This window comes from Frankliniella occidentalis, unplaced genomic scaffold (assembly GCF_000697945.3).
Source record: "Frankliniella occidentalis isolate FOCC.00 unplaced genomic scaffold, Focc_3.1 Scaffold6, whole genome shotgun sequence".
Taxonomy (NCBI): Eukaryota; Metazoa; Arthropoda; class Insecta; order Thysanoptera; family Thripidae; genus Frankliniella; species Frankliniella occidentalis.
In genome coordinates, this window is record NW_026267136.1 from 1,923,270 (window position 1) to 1,929,288 (window position 6,019).

At 51.3% G+C, this 6,019-nt stretch overlaps 1 long non-coding RNA gene across 2 annotated transcripts in view; it reads right to left on the reverse strand.

Annotated features, from left to right (window-relative positions):
* Positions 1–5,369: 5,369 nt before the first annotated feature.
* LOC127750175 (uncharacterized) overlaps positions 5,370–6,019 on the reverse strand; it is a 42,743-nt gene continuing 42,093 nt past the window's right edge. For both annotated transcript variants that reach the window (XR_008011560.1, XR_008011559.1), the window contains exon 4: positions 5,370–6,009. This is a non-coding gene — a long non-coding RNA (uncharacterized LOC127750175). The remainder of the gene's footprint in view (positions 6,010–6,019) is intronic.

Below are 6,019 nucleotides of genomic sequence, written 5' to 3' on the forward strand. Positions count from 1 at the left end.
AAATTATTAAGCCCGGCAGTTTAGGCTTCTTTCACCCTCACCACCATCATCTCGCATGGCGCACTACGATACAAGACCTCATTGACCTCCACAAACGGCACGAGCAGGCGTAGCATGAAAGGTTGCATCATAAATGTCTAACGACTTCCTTGGCAGGTGCCGGACGCAGGGCTAACTGACAGTGATTTTGCAAGACCCGGCACGATGGCTCTAAAAAAAAAAAAAAAAAAGTTCTTTTCGGAGTCAAGAACTCGGTCAAGTAACAGAGCGTTGTGCCAAGACAAATTTGCCTTGGTTCAATGCTCTGTTCTTGACTCCGCAAGAACATTTCTTGTCACAAGAACCGGCTTTTCTGGGTTTAGATGGATTAGACAAACAGATAGACAGACAGACAGACAGACAGACAGACAGACAGATAGATAGATAGATAGATAGATAGATAGGGGTCTGTCTTCAGTTCCGGAAACGGATGGGTTCACGCTGCCGACTTATCCTCCGCGAACAAAGGGCCGCCTCGCCTACTGGCCACGTGAGAGCCGGCGGTGCCGAGGCGGCCGGATCAGACGCAGCAGAACACAATACGGGGCGCCCTGCCTGTCACGGCCAGGCGGCAATGAAATACGTTCGCGGCGGCGGCGCGCCCGGAGGCAAAGACAAAGACATCCGAGACATTACTATTCGCAAAGAAATACAAAGACAACACGACGACGACGGGCGGACGCGGTTGTTTCGCCGGCCCTTCCCGTCCGTCCGTTCGTCTCGCGATGTAGTCCCCCGCCCCCCACCATCCCCGCACAGTCTGAGGAGCCTGAGGGTGGCCCTTACCGAGACAAAGAGGCACGTATCGAGTTTGTCAAAGTCTCTGTCCGTGATCCGCAGCCGCAAAGAGGAGGCCACCTAGTGCCTAAAAGTACAGTAGTGCAACAGCGAAGAAAACGCCGCCCCCTCCCCACCAAAACCCCAAAGCCACGCTTCTAGCACAAACACACGCGCACACTGGTAGCTTCCCGCGCGATTGCGGTTCAGCGCACACGACCGAACAACCACCACCCGCGGTGGCCACAACAGTCACACACACAGACACACACATGGAGGCTCACAAGTAGTACAGAGGCCATAACGTGCCACAGTCTGCCCCCATCCTCTCCCCACACCGCTGCACCCAACTCACGCGCTGACCCGAGCTCTGACATGACTCACTGCTGATTTTATATTGCTCTCTGCTATACTGTTTCGTTTCGCCCCCCTTCTCGTTTGCCGAAATTATCATCTCCCCATATGCACAACGATAATTTCGCGAAAACACAACACACACACACACGCGCGCGCGCGCACACACACACACACACACCAAACACTCCTCCCCCGCGGCCACAACGCGAGCTGCTGGGAGGCTCCGGGAGGCACAGGCACTCCTCCTGCCCCACCCCACCTCATCCCCCTCTCCCCTCTGGATAATAAAAGCAAGTGTCAACATCATAACCATCACGCTCGCACGGCGCCGCCGCCGTGGCCCCCCCGCGGGGTATGGTACAGCGGGGCTGCTCAGCTTACCTCTCGAGCATCCCCCCGCAGGCCTTTTGGGCTACAACATTTGGACCCCATTTAATTAAACGGAACAATGTTGATGTTTTCTTATTCAGAGATACAGAAGCGAGGAAACAAAACGGGTCACAAAAATATAAGAGTAGGGGAAGTATACCCCCCCCCTCCCCCAAAGAAAAAGACATATTCCTTTCAATTTACTTTTTCAGAAAACATAGTTGTATAGCCTTTTGTTGCGATCACCGCCCCTCCTGAGGGGTCACCTACTCGCCAAACCTCACGGTGTACACTTGCCCGGCCGCCCAAAATAGCGTCCAACTGGCGAAAAGTTGCGAAAACTCGCGTCAAACTTGCTCTAAATTCGGGTCCAACTCGCGCGCCCGACTCGTCAACTATCCTGGCTGGACGGTTCTCTCATGAGCAGGAGTTCGGTGGCTCACCATTCGGCTCACCATTCGGCTCACCATTCGGCTCACCCCCTCCTGGATCAACCCTCTTCGACTCGCCGCTCACGGCTCGTCCTTGCGGCTTTACTCGCTTTCTCCGCCTCCCCCTCCCCCCTACTCTCCTCCGCGCGCTCAATCTTTATATGACGAGCTCACCCCCGCACGGCCCCATCTGGGGGACGACTAACCCCATGTGGCCCATCACTCGGCCACTCGAGCCACGCGTCCCACTCTGGAATTTCGCACACAAATTACGTCATTTGCATCGGGTAGGGGGGCACCTTTTTCGGGGTACGGCACTGTAATTGCACGGTAGGAGGAAAAGGGGGGGCGTCTTTTATTTTATACTTTTTTTTCAAAGCAACTGCCGTTGATCCACAGGTGATTTCATGCCCTAAATAAAGTAATTTGTGTACGGCCCATACATGGGGAGAGCCGTCCGGTGTTTCGGGGGGCGGTCGATACTACACACAGAAAAGCACTCGCATCCCTATCCACTTTGTAATCAAACTGATAAATGAGTTGCGCTCGGTGAATGCGTTTTGAAGTGCATTTCTTGCGCCACAAACAGGCTTTGGGGTTTGGGGGGGGGGGGCTACGGATTCTCTCGGAAGAAATCGCTCAGGGCTTCCCTCATTTCCGCACCTTTGTGTACTATATACCCCCACCACCGCCCTCCGCCAACCTGCCCCCTCAAATACGCACCCCCTCCTCCGCTTGCCTCTTTCCTGTGTAGCGGGACTTCCCTTCCCCTCCCTTCTCGCTCATTGTCCCCAGCAAACCCTCATCGCCCTCTCCCCCCTCCCATTCCCTTCCCCCCGCCTCGACATTTAACTGACGGACGCCTGGCCTGACTTCATCTGTCCTGATGGACGTCCCACAGGTAAGTTCAGGTGGAAGCCCAGCGTTCACACTGAGGCTGGTTTTGCGATACTCTTTTGAAGTAACCACAATATTGCAAGAACTTGTGCTTTGTGATTGTCATGCTACAGATAACGATGATATTATTTTTGCAAAAAAAAAGTACAGGGATAAAATCTTACAAAATGTTATAACTTTTTATCGCAATTTTTTGTGAAATCTTTTTATTTTAATGTTTCATAAATGATTTTATCCTATACATTTCCTTGCGAAAACAATGTTATCATGCCCTTTAGCACGAGAATCGCAAAAAACAACAAAAAACAGTTATCGCAAAAATTGAGTAAAATTATCGCAAAACGGATTTCAGTGTATACAGGACAGCGACGGTGTCCTGTGTAACGGAGGGAATTCGGCTGCCCTTCAGTATTCTTTCAGTAGCCATCACGACCTTCACGCACAAGCGAACAACCACCAGTTTTCCTTGTTCGTTTCTTTTGAGATTCTCTCTCTCTGTCTCTCTCAATCCGCCTCCCCCTCTCTCTCGTGCGCGCCATTTTTTTCCTGTTTCAATAGCTTGGCTCTGGACAAGGAACGCTCGCTGCGGCATCGCTGTAGCGTCCAGCAGCGCTTCCAGGAAAGAGTGATAATGGACGATCGGATACAAACTGTGCTAGTCGCGTGACCGCGACTTGTGGCGCGAGAAACTTTCAACGACCAAACAGCATTTTGGCAAACGACCTCTCCTGAGATACACACTGTGCAAACATCTTAGCTGCTGACAAAACCTTTTTCAATAAATTGACAAAATAATTCCACGAGAGTGATGAATGTAGCACCTGTTGACGTGTATTGTCGAACGAAGTGACAGCAGCGGGAAGGAGAGAGGGAGGCAGTGAAAACCGCCGGAACGAAGTGCAACTAAGAACAGAGATACTTGAACTTTACAGAGCTCATTTGCAAAATTACCTGTTACCAATTTTTCTAATATATTTTTACACATCTTTCTCATCAATTGAGAAAACTTTGCTTCGCCCAATTTTACAATAATACACATAAAAATGGTGTATTTTCCCTTAGGATATCTAGAAATCACACATATTTTCGACAGTAAAAGGAAATGGGGTATGGAGGGAGGGTGTCCGGCGCAGAGGGGTAGCGCCCCTGAGACGTTTGCGTGGAGCACGCGGCACACAGCAGCGCCCGCCAAGCAGGTCCGCTCGACATCAAAGCGCCCCCGCCCCCTACTCTCCCAGCCCACCCCGCTCCCCCGCCCCCTACTGCCACCAGCAGCCCTATCGGGTCCTCGAGGGCCGGGCCAGGGTGAGCGTGGGCTGTGGGCGCGGCCGAAGGGCGCAGCACACGCTTCCGCCAGCACCACCGTAGCCTCATTTCAATTATTTATCGCGCGCGTTGCCCAAGAGTGAGTAGGAAAAGATGAGAAAGACCGCACGTGCAAACGCTGGCGGTGGTGGTGGTGCTTTGGGGGGCGTTGTGGCTTGGTTGTGGCGCTCTTCTTTTGGCGGAGGCGGGCTGGGGTGCCCGTTTTGGCGGGGCACTCGCACACGGAGGAGGTAGGGCCGGGTAGGGCGGTGCTGCAGAAGTTTCATCCACACCCTCCCCTCCTTCCACCTCTCTCGAGGTCGCACGCTCCCATTCCAGGGTCAGGCCAGGCGGACGACTTCACGCGCCCCCTATACATCTAGGTGACGTCACGCCTTGTGCCTCTTGTGCCTCTTGTGCCTCTTGCACTTGACTAACCGTGAGGCCTCCTGTGGCCAAAGGTTTTTCGGTCCGACCAGTAGCCGTCCTAGTTGTGAGGCCCTTCTGCATGTCAGGACAAGCGATGACACATTTGTCATACCATTTCTTATTGGTTTTAGTAAAATGTTCCAAATGCAAATGTATCATCTACTAAAAACCACTGCCTTACAGAGAGTAGTAGTACAAAGACTGGCAAGTCGAGCTTGTCAGCAGGAGCTCGATTAGTTGATAAGAGAGACAAAGTTTTCAGAAACAAAATCACAGAGGGACTTCCAGGGGTCAAAGTGAATATGTTCAGACCTGTCGATTGAAAATACCTTCAAGCACCATCACTCCGAAGCAATTAGGGCACGAATCACTGCCAGTTTTTGCACGTTCTCTCTCTCTCTCTCTCTCTCTGACGCTCGTTTCAGTTTCTGTTCTATTCACAGCTGGCGCGATACCCACTCTTTTAACTGCCTGCTGGGTAGTAAAGGACGAGTGAAACGAGTGTGCGACGCAGTTAGCAGTTGTCACAAAAAAAGAAGTGGGGGTGGGGAACACTGTTGCGTGATGCACGATATCAGTTACCCAAGTTTGTCACACAGAAATGGCACTAGTTTTTGAATGGACAGCTGACCCTTTTCACACTCTAACTGTGCACTTTGATGCACAGCGACATTATACACACAGAAAACAAATTACTTTAAGGAAATTAAATTGAAAAAATGATTTTTATTACACTGTAAGTGTCTTACGAACAACTTCTCTTCGTAACGTACATAGGATTTGTAGCATTTGTAATACAAACAAATTCTTTGTATTACGAAGAGCGAGGTTTTGTATTAAAAACGAGGCTTTTCGTATTACGAAAAGGGACTGTTCGTAATATGAAGGAAAATCTTTCGTAATATGGCTGCTTTAGATCCTTAGTACGTTACAAACCAACATTTTTCGGAATACGAATACTGCCGTTTGTAAACTGAGAGTGTCTGTCAAAAAAGATTCAATGGAAATTGAATCTATTTATAGTTATAGATATAGTAAAAAAAATCCTTTGATATAATTAACTTTTTCAAGAAACCAATTTTCTGACTGTATCTAATTTTTCCTACAGAATCTTTGGTTTTATCCGTGTGCTACACCCTACCCTCATTCACCTGCCGGTCCTTGACGTAGATGAGCAGCACGACACCGTTGCACAGGAAGCCCACCACGCCGATGATGGCCAGGACGACGGAGGAGATGATGTACCCCTCGGGGGTCATGGGCTGCTCCCGCCGCGGGGCCCCGACGGGGCCTCCGCGAGGCCGGGCGCGGGGCCGGTGGCGGCGGCGGAGGCGGAGTCGGGCCCGGGGGCGGGGCAGGGGTCGGGCGGCGGCTGGACTGCGGTGACGTCTGCGCCCTCACTCATCTGCAGAACA